This window comes from Callithrix jacchus, chromosome 13 (assembly GCF_049354715.1).
Source record: "Callithrix jacchus isolate 240 chromosome 13, calJac240_pri, whole genome shotgun sequence".
Taxonomy (NCBI): domain Eukaryota; kingdom Metazoa; phylum Chordata; class Mammalia; order Primates; family Cebidae; genus Callithrix; species Callithrix jacchus.
This window is the reverse complement of record NC_133514.1, coordinates 112,875,833-112,886,510: the sequence shown is the minus strand read 5'-3', so window position 1 is coordinate 112,886,510 and position 10,678 is coordinate 112,875,833. Positions and strand designations below refer to the sequence as shown.

The window sequence follows — 10,678 nt, the reverse complement described above, 5'->3', positions numbered from 1 at the left end:
ACCACGTTCAGCTAAGTTTTGGATTTTTAGTAGATAGTAGAGTCAGAGTTTCACCATATTGGCCAGGCTGGTCTCAAACTCCTGACTTTGTGATCCGCCCACCTTAGCCTCCTGAAGAGCTGGGATTATAGGCATGAGCCACCACCCTAGGCCACCATGGAGTTTTATCTACTACAATGATCTATATGAATAATTATTTACAAAGAAACCAGTATTAATATGTCCCTTTATGTATATGGTAGTCATTAAACTAAAAAACATGCTCTTTTTAGACATCTCTGTGTCAGAAGCAAACAAATAGCATCCGTCCTCAGTTCTCTCTGTGACTGACTACTAAACAACCTGTAGATGTCAAGCATGATCCATTAGATACAGCAGGCAGGTCTAGAGTTGTCACAAAAATCAAGATGTCTAATGGCACCAGTGAAAAGAGTGCCAAACTTTACATCAATAAGAGAGAAAAATAAAAATTTTTAATTTATTTATGAGTAGCTTTTGTGCTGAAAGTCAACATGATGACTGGATATAAAAAGTCAGGAGTTACGGTGTCATGTAGCAGCACTGATTTAATGAATGGAGGTAGAACAAATCGATGTTTGAACAAAGTCTGACATTCGTAACAGGTTTTATTATATTGGGTGGAATACTCTAAATTCATGAAACCTTTTGAGAAAAATCTTCAATTCTCAACCCCTTAAAAAAGTATGCTGAACCAGGAAGAAAAAACAAAAGATGGAAATAATGATCTGGACAGATACAAAACAGCATGCTTTAGTTCCGCCCATACTCCAACTGCCATCTGGTGATAAAGAGCTCTCAGAAAGCAGAGTATCTTTCATATTCATCAGGTAGAATCTCACTAGTGTAAAGAACCGACGTTGATCTGCTGCCTCCGCTCACTCTCTGCAGACCGTTTTGGATTCCTAAGATGTAATCATATATTTCACATGCATCTGTGAGATAAGATAAACATTATGTTTACATATATCCCACATGAGTCATTCAGGGTTAAAGGCTTTCGAAATATTGTGTGTGGCACTAGAAACTTCATGCTGTATCAAGTCAGTGTCAGTATTAAGTTACTGGACTCTATAATGAAATATTATAGATAGACATTGACTGAAAGCCAATATGAAAATCTGGCCCAGAAGGCCAGATGCAGTGGCTTCCACTTGTAATCCCAGCACTTTGGGAGGCCAAGGCGGGTGGATCATGAACGAGGTCAGGAGTTCGAGACCAGCCTGTCCAATATGGTGAAACCCCATTTCTACTAAAAAATACAAAAATTAGCCAGGTGTGGTCGTGCATGCCTGTAATCCCAGCTATTTGGGAGGCTGAGGCAGGAAAATTGCTTGAACCTGGGAGGCAGAGGTTGCAGTGAGCTGAGATTGGCCACTGCCCTCCGGCCTGGGCGACAGAGTGAGGCTCCATATCAAAAAAGGAAAGAAAATCTGGCTCAGAAAGACCAGAATGGAAATATGCAATTTTCTTGATTTAAGATGGTCAAATGTTTGTGAGTTTTTTATTATTATTATTTTTAAAAGCTCCACACATGATTTAAGACAGATATGTATAAGAAGTCTTTTTGTGTGTGCTGACTTTATCATGACAACTCTAGCTGATTCTTCACAAAGGATTAGGGATACGCATCTCCGGCAGTGCACGTGAGAAATAAGCTCTGAAAAAGGCAATTTCTTGGGTTTTGGAAGGACCATATTCTGGGAATTACTTCAGAGGAATGGACAATGATTCCAGGATTATAGTCAAGAAGGACTGGAAGACTTCCGGAGATGCTTCAGCTTCTTCTAGATTCTGAATGCTGAATAAGCCACTGAAGTGTGATATTTATATTATCCTTTTCTTAGCAAGAAATTGAATGGCAGCATTTTCTCTATCCTGAATAACAGACAGATTCATTTTTTTCAATTAGCTGTTTCTCATCCAAGGCATTAGGAAGATCTCTCTTGTTTCCAAGCACTAGCGGAATTCCTTGTTACTGTGATTTATCTAGAAGATTACGTAGTTCATTTCGGGAAGGTTCTACCTTTTCACAATCTGTAGTGTCTATCAGGTAAACTATAGCATTGACTCCTCTGCAATACCCCCACAAGCTTCAAAATCGGGTTGTCCTCCTGTGTCCTAGATCTTTACTGTGACATTACCTTTAGTTATCTTCCTCATGTTGAAGCTCACTGTGGGTATCACATCTTCACTAAATTGACCTGATGTGATGACACTGATGAAGGTGTTCTTCCCAGAGTACTGCAGCTTCATGAGCATCAGCTCCATCTCCTCCTTTCAGAAGAGTAAACGGAAATCAGTCCAGCAGGCGGGAGACGAACACCAGCATGATGGCGGCTGGGAGCAAGGACTGATGGGAGGGCAGACCATGGGCGGCATTGATGATTTCCACGTGAGCCGCTTCTGCCCCGACCACCCAGTGGCTCCTCCTAGTCCCATGTGACACCGGTGGACACCTGCAAGTGGCAGCAGCTGCTCCTACATTCTAATCTATCTCCCTGGTTTTCTCTTTACTGCTGACATCAGAATAATCTCTTTTCCATGTCCGTATTTGGTAGGGAAGAAGTGATCCATAAATTACATGAGAAAGGGGCACTAAACCAGTTTTTATTGCTGTCTCATCCCTAAACTTTATGCCTTGCAATCATGGTGGAAGGTGAAAGAGGAACAAAGGCACGTCTTACATGGTGGCGGGCAAGAGAGCTTTAAGGTAGAGTCAACTTTTAGTTTTATATTAAAAATTATCATAACAATCGATGCTAAATCATCCACCTATGCACTTCTTTCTTCTCTCTTCATTACCCCTGCATTGTCATTATGAAAAAGTTGACTTCAGATGAGACCCAGAGGCAGAATAGGCTGTGCATCAACTTAAGAAAAGTACTTGGCAAAAGATGAGTCTTCATTTCCTAGGGGAATAAGTAAACACCTATCGGAAGATTATATTTCATTGGTGTATAGTATATAGTTCATTATAATAGCAAACTAGCATCTATCAAAAATAGCCAGTGAGCAATTTTTGACCAGTACCTTCTGAAATAGTCTTTTAGAAGATTCTCCTTTAAAAATATTGCTGCATCTGCATAAACTAAGGAAAATTCTGGCAACCCCAGGATTTAACTCGAAAAGATACAACAATAAAGGGAGCTATTTAGGAAACATCAGTGTGATTCAGATTTCCTTCTGTCATTAGCTATTTGCAGATTCAATTTCGTGTGAAAACCATTTTAGGGTTGGGTCACGGGGGATCTTGGAGCAAACAACTGTAGTCCAGTTACTTACCTTTTCAGAGGACTACCTAAGTTTCAGACAAATTGTCTCTGTAAAGATATCCTCAACTGAATTGCTGATGGCAGCCAGATAAACACTTGATTCCTGACAAATGGCTGGAATATTAAATATTTAGTCATTATTGCTGGTTGGTGCAGAGCAATAGGTTTAACTTTTAGGCAAGCCAAGGATAAGCCAGCCAAGTTTGTAGATATCGAGGAACCAGACAAGAATAGATCTGAATAGAAGAATAACAGCTTGGCCCCAGATTGTCCCAGGGTGTTTCTGAGAGCAGGACGGAAATACCTTCAAACATTTCACTTATGCTCTGTCATGCCAACGGTAACAGGAGTCTCATATTTCAAAGCCATGCTTGAATATGGCAAAAAAATGTTACCCTCCAAATTTTAAAGCAGATGTAATATAAAACAGAAGTTAGATATTTTCTGTGAGATGAAATAAATTCCCTTTATGTTTTCTAGAACTTAATGCTTCTTGGTTAATATACACTTTGGTTATTATTATTTTGAAAGAAGAGATGAGAATTCATACAGTAAAATTAATAAACAGAAAGCAAGTTTACAGCTAATCTTCGGAAAATCAGTATTAAACATTTTAATGTTAATGCTACTTATCTAATGTCAACAAAAAGAGGAAACTGTAAAATATTTGAAGAGATTTATTCTGAGCCAAATATGAGTGACCAATGTCCTGTGACACAGCCCTCAGGAGATCCTGAAACATGTGGCCAAGGCAGTTGAGCTACTTGGTTTTATACATTTTAGGGAGACATAACACATCAAATATATGTAAGCTGTACATTGTTTCAGTCCAGAAAGCTGGGACAACTGGAAGGGAGGATTTTCCAGGTCACAGGCAGATTTGTAGATTTTTCTGCCAAGTGCAATGGCTCATGTCTGTAATCCTGGCACTTTGAGAGGACAAAGTGGGCAGATCACTTGAGGCCAGGAGTTTGAGACCAGCCTGGCCAACATATTAAAACCCCATCTATACTAAATATACAATAATTAACCAGGCATGGTGGTGTGCGCCTGTAATCTCAGCTAAATGGGTGGCTGATGCAGGAGAATAACTTGAATGTAGAAGGCAGAGGTTGCAGTGAGCCAAGATAATGCCCTTGCACTCCAGCCTGGATGACAGAGGAAGACTCCATCTCAAAAAAGAAAAGAAAAGGTTTTCTGATTGGCAGTTGGTTGAGTTATTATCTAAAGACCTGGAATCAATAAAAAGAAATGTCTGAGTTACCATAAGAGTTTGTGGAGTCCATGGTTTTATCATGCATATGAAGCCGTCGGGTAACATGCTTCAGAGAGACTAGATTATACATGTTTCTTACCAGACCTAAAGAGTCTGTTCTATCAGTCTTAAGGTCTGTGTTGATGTTAATGCTGGTCAGCTGGGCCTGAATTCTAAGCAGGAGAAGGGTATAGTGAGGTGTGTCCAACTGCCCTCTTCCCATCATGGCTGAACTAGTTTTTCAGGTTAACTTTGGAATGCCCTTGACTGAAAGGAGGAATCCATTCAGATGGTTGACAGACTTGGAATTTTACTTTTCTTTTACATCAGAATGACACATTGTCTCAAAATATTTTGGCTGAATTTTTATTTTTATTTTTTAATCATAGACAATTAATACTTATAAGGCAAGATCAGAGCTTTCCTGTTAGTTTTTTGAACTAACCAAAAATTAAAAAATTTTGATGACTAGGCAAAATTTTGATGACTTTAAGTTTGTCAAACCAGTGGAAATAGACATATTAAATTGACATTCAGTTCCAATTAAATTAATTGGTACCAATAGCTCAGTTATGAGAAACACAGGTAGATTGTAAACATGCTCATATGGGTTCTTCTACTTTTAATGTTTCTTTAAAAAAGAAATGTTGGCTCAGCATAGTGGCACACACCTAGAATCCCAGCACTTTGGGAGACAAAGGTGAGAAGATGGCTTGAGCCCAGGAGTTTGAGACCAGCCTGGGCAAAATGGCAAGACCTCATCTTTACAAATTAAAAAAAAAATTAGCTGGGCATGGTGGTGCACACGTGGTCTCAGCTACTCAGAAGGCTAAGGTGAGAGGATCACTTGAGCCTGGACAGTTGAGGCTGCAGGAAGCTATGATGGCAACACTGCACTCCAGCCTGGATAACAGAGCGAGACCCTGTCCCCACAAAAAAGGCAAGGGAAGTTACTATTTGTCTAAGAGTAATTGACATTATCAGTGTCAGAATAAAATTCAAAACCTTAATATCTGGATAGATGTGAAATAGTGGCTTTATTAGAGAAGAGGAAATATAATTCTACCTTTATAAAATATCTTCCAACTTTTATCAGAGCCAGTCTTGGTTCAAAGGATTCTTGTCACCTAGGACAGTATTAGACATTTCTTGTTACTGGAAATATAGTCAGAATAAAACATCATTTAATGCCTAATTGATAAATAGGAAATACCATCACAAAATTAGAGAAAAAAGAAAGCAAACGAAAAACAATCCTTATCTCAAGGCCTAAGATATTCAGCAATTATGTTCCATTTCATGACTATTTGCAAAATTTTCTGGTAACAAGGGGTAGCATCTCTCCAGGAAGTTGGCTTCATTTTACTTATGGTTAAAATCCCTGAGATAATTTTTAGGAAAAAAAAAAAATACCTCTAAAGCCTTCCCCTGGGCTGTCACAGTTGCACAGGGTCCCACAGTTTTGGGTTCTTGCTCTGTCTTGGAGTGCTTAACCATATTCTCTTTGAGTTTTGTAAGTGAAGTTCCATGGCATAAGGGCACACTCCTGGAGTTTGGAGGTACCCACCAGGTACCTCCCATGACACATGGGATCATGGGAGCTACAATTCCAAATGAGATTTGGGTAGGGACACAGCCAAACCATATCTGTGTTTGACATGCCAAACCCCCACATTGGCCTGTCAGTCTCATAGCTCATTCAGGGTGACAGGAGGTGAAGGAAGATCTGCCCACCCTCTTTCCAAGTACCTCACTTATTCCAGAAGGAAATCTGTAATAGCCTTGAGGATCACTGGTCTACTATGGGTGGTGTCACCAGGCCCATGGGAGGAGGATATGTTGCCTCAACATCCCTAGCTAGGGCAGGGGGCATGGGTTTGGTAGGTGGAGGACTGGAGAGTGGGAAAGGGAGCAGGGACCCTATAGCTGGTGAGTTGCAAGCCCATCAAGCAGTGGGGAGGGTGCATTCACCGAGTCCGCACTTGCTCACAAGTACCCTAGTGCCTGAGAGAGCATAACATTAAACAGCAAAGAAAAAATATGAAACTGGTAGTGCACAGACCCTTTGGAATAACACTACATTTTGAGAGATTTAGTATTTCCCAGAAATTTGTCACCCTAAATAACATTTACAAAATTGTATTCTTGACCAGTAAGTTTTTCAGTAGAAGCAGCAAATGTCACGTAAGAACCATGTGTGCTTATGAAAGGAGGTCATTTTTACTTTAGATCGATTATGAGTGCTGCTTACTCTCAGTTTCTCACTCAAATCCACCCTTCATTCATCTGCACTCTGCTCTGTGGTCTAGGAGGCTGATGTCAATGGATGGCGTTGCCTGAGGCTTCCTTGGCTGCTGGTGTCTAGTTGGGTTTAGCAATAATGGTAAACAGTATGTGATGGAAGATCCAGAGCAGAAAGAATTTGGGTTGTTTGATTCCTTTGCCCCCTCTTTGCTAGGTGCAGTTGGGACAGAAGCTTTCTTCCTCAGCTCTAGGTTTTGCTGAGATCCCCCTGTCACCTTCCAGGGCTCACTGAAGCTGCCCTTTGCCCTTGCCCCCTGGAGCCTGTGGGTGGTAACGGCTTCCCACTGTTGCCAGTTAATGGGTGCTTTGTCATCCCTAGTTAGTTTCCTTAATTTGGCTCACCACTCTGTGGTCGGCTGCTTTCCCAAGCTTTATTTGGTTAAGCCCTTTGAGACAGCCTTCTGTTTCTGCCAGCATTCTGACTGACACAGCACCTTTTCTTCATACATCACACAACTGGATGCGATGCAGGTCTGTAGCTTGGAGGCGTTTAATTGGAGCATACATCTTAGAACCATGCTGTCATCTCATTTCCTGGTTCATCCCTCCGCATACTCTGATGGCCTGGCAATATGCTAACTTGGCTAGGCTGGACAACATTTCCCAACATTCTCATCCCTGTATGTTTCTAGTTAGGGTTATTCATAAAGATATTTGAAAAGGGGAGGGAGACCAACTTATAGGCTCGATGATCTGTGATGAGGCACCATGTATTGTGGCAACTCGTGCCCATTGGCATTTACCTGCTGGTTGCCCTCACTGGTGTGGGCAGTACCTGAGCCTGCAGCTGTTCTGTCAACCCCAGATCCTCCCATAGCTTCTCTGATGCTTGGGCCATGTGTGTGTTCACCTCCAAAACAAAATGCCAGCTTCCCCTGCAGGACACCCACGTCATCGGCGTTGGCAGGGAGGAGACTCACCAGGCTCCGGTCTGTCTCTGTGGGCTCCAGTTTATGCCCATGGGTTCCAGTTTCCTTTATTCTTTTCCACTTTCCATCTGTTTTCCCTTCCTGCCTGTGGCCCTGCAGACTGAAGGTCAAACACCAGACAGAAAGACTATAGTAGTACAGCGACTGCCCAACCCTTTCCCATGGTGGTATGAGGTCAATTCTTGTAATACACAATATTTGTGTAATAAAGAATATGTAGCTTGGTTCTGTGTCTCCCATCAAACTCTGACATAGTTACTTATACCGTCATTCTTTTATCTTCCCATATGTACATTAGATATTTTAATAGTTTCTGCCATTGGTTTTTCTTCTTTATTAATGCCACTTCAACTGTAATTTCAGAGCCTTCTTACCTTCTAAAATATCTTAGAAATAGCACTCTGAAATTGTATTCCTTTGAGAACATAATTAACTAATTAACATCAATCTGGATGCCTGCTTTGAGGCCATTAGCACCCACAGAGGCTATGATTTGTAAATTAAACTAAAATTTAAATTAGTTTTTCTGTTATTTCTCAAACTATTGTATAATAATTACTAGGTTTCTATGAAAATATTTAAAAATTGTTCAACTTACAATTTTAAATGACCTGTACATTTCACTGATACACATGAATTGCATTCTTTCTCTCCTCTTTTTCTTAACTACTCTTTCTCTTTCTAGTTAAATGAGTGTCTAAACTGGTCAGAAAACATCTTCTCTTATTTATTCTTCTGATAAACTACTCCTAGTAAGCAACCTCCTTTCTTTCTTTTGTTTATCAGTGGAAAGTAAAGACCTTCTTTAATTGGGCCAATAAAAATCCCCTCCACCTGAGCCCTTTTTTTATTGTAACATTTATTGCAAATAGAAATGTTTTCCACATTCTCTTTGTCTAAATTTTTCCATAATTTGAAATTCATTATTATGTCATTTATTGTGTGTGTGTGTGTGTGTGTGTGTGGTGTGTGTGTGTGTGTGGTGTGTGTGTGGTGTGTGTGTGTGTGTGTGGTGTATGTGTGTGTGGTGTGTGTGTGTGGTGTGTGTGTGGTGTGTGTGTGTGTGGTGTGTGTGTGTGGTGTGTGTGTGGTGTGTGTGTGTGGTGTGTGTGTGGTGTGTGTGTGTGTGTGGTGTGTGTGTGGTGTGTGTGTGTGTGGTGTGTGTGTGTGGTGTGTTTGTGTGGTGTGTGTGTGTGGGGTGTGTGTGTGTGTGTGTGTGTGTGTGAAGGTTACTAATTGATCTTAATGTTTTTTATACTCCAGAAATGGCTACATTCCTATTTTCTTTTTTATTTTGGAATTTACTTGTCAAAGCTAAGACTCTAATTCATAGAACATATGCATTATCAGATACCTATTTCTGATGGAAAATGTGACATAAGTTAGAGGTTAACATTCAGAATAAATCATGTCAGGATATTCTTTGCCAGGAATGTCTCTGCCTTTATGGGTCATTTAATATTGTGAATTATACCTAAACATATTTATATTAAAAAGCAGGGCAAGTTTATTTTTGTAAAGTAAGTAAAATAAACATGACCAGTATATCTAAGAATCAAGACCTTTGGATTATCTAAAAATAGAATAGAAAAAACAAATCTTAACAACTTGTCAATTTGTGAAATTTAGTTAGAACAAAATAATTGTTTAGAGAGCAATTACATTTCAAAAGCCTTTCATATTCACCAGCCTGAAAAGTATTCTTAATGTAACCATTAAAATCTGTCTTTCTTTACTATGTGAATTCCCTCATATAAGATAAATAAGAACATTCATATTAATAAGAACATGCATTACCTTATTTAATTAAATGCCATCCACAGCGGAACTCATCAATCTGAAGAAGATAATGGGCTTGGATAGTGAGGCCATTATACAGCTAAGCCAAGATTTTCTTCTAATTTTACAAATCATTTTCTAAATCAAATACACATATTAGCACAGTGTTCATTTTAGTTGAAAGAGGCTTATTTTAAAAGTAATTGGCATGGAACCTGGACAGTGTCCTACTCCACTAATATTATTGTCCTGGGTAACTCACAACAATTAGATAAAATCAGAATCAGTAATTTCCTGAGCCAGAACTCACTTTGTAATTAACATAGGGTTTATTTAGACAGAGTGAAGGAAGGGAGGAGAAATAAATAAATTCATAGGAAGGTCAGCTGAAATTCATATTAAATTCCACATAGTAAAATGTATTTTGTGTAATTTGCTACTAACCAATCGGTTTCATTTGTATAATATATATCCCATAATTCCCTAAAATGTAGACTAACATGACAACCAATAATACTATAGTATTATCTTAATTTAAAAATATATAGTGATTATCTAGATTTTTAGGAATCACTGAAAAGAAGCAGACAATTTATATTCTGTTTTCAATGTGAAGAGAAGGAAATCATTTGCCTTGTGAGTTTTACTTCCTGATTAATATAATAATTACTGTATTGGACATTTTAGAAAAAAGATTGATATTTCAACATAAGATGAAAATTGCCAAGTAATATTTAGATTCAGAATCCCACGTGGAATTTCTTGAAATAAAGAAAAGGTAAAGTGCTCATTTCCTCTCCAGGAAACAAAGTAATTATCCTTTTTTAAATAGGATTGATGCTACTAGTTTTTGAATTGATGTAAGTTGATGTCAATGTTTTCTATTTTGGAACATTGAAATTATGCTTTCACATATTGTGATAAGATTATGCATGTTATTTTTCTAGATTAGATGCCTGACATTCTACTATTAAAAGATTATATATCATATATCATATATATGATATATGATACTACTAAGTGATTTACAGAGTCACAAAACGTCTCAAGATCCTTAAGCATGGGTGTTAGCTCTTTAACTGTCTTAATATCTTAAAATGAACAGAAGAACAAACATT

The 10,678-nt window shown here is 38.8% G+C and overlaps 1 pseudogene; it reads right to left on the bottom strand.

The window, feature by feature from the left end:
* Positions 1-1,724: 1,724 nt before the first annotated feature.
* LOC100386459 (ADP-ribosylation factor-like protein 8B pseudogene) lies at positions 1,725-2,350 on the bottom strand (annotated as a pseudogene).
* Positions 2,351-10,678: the final 8,328 nt, after the last annotated feature.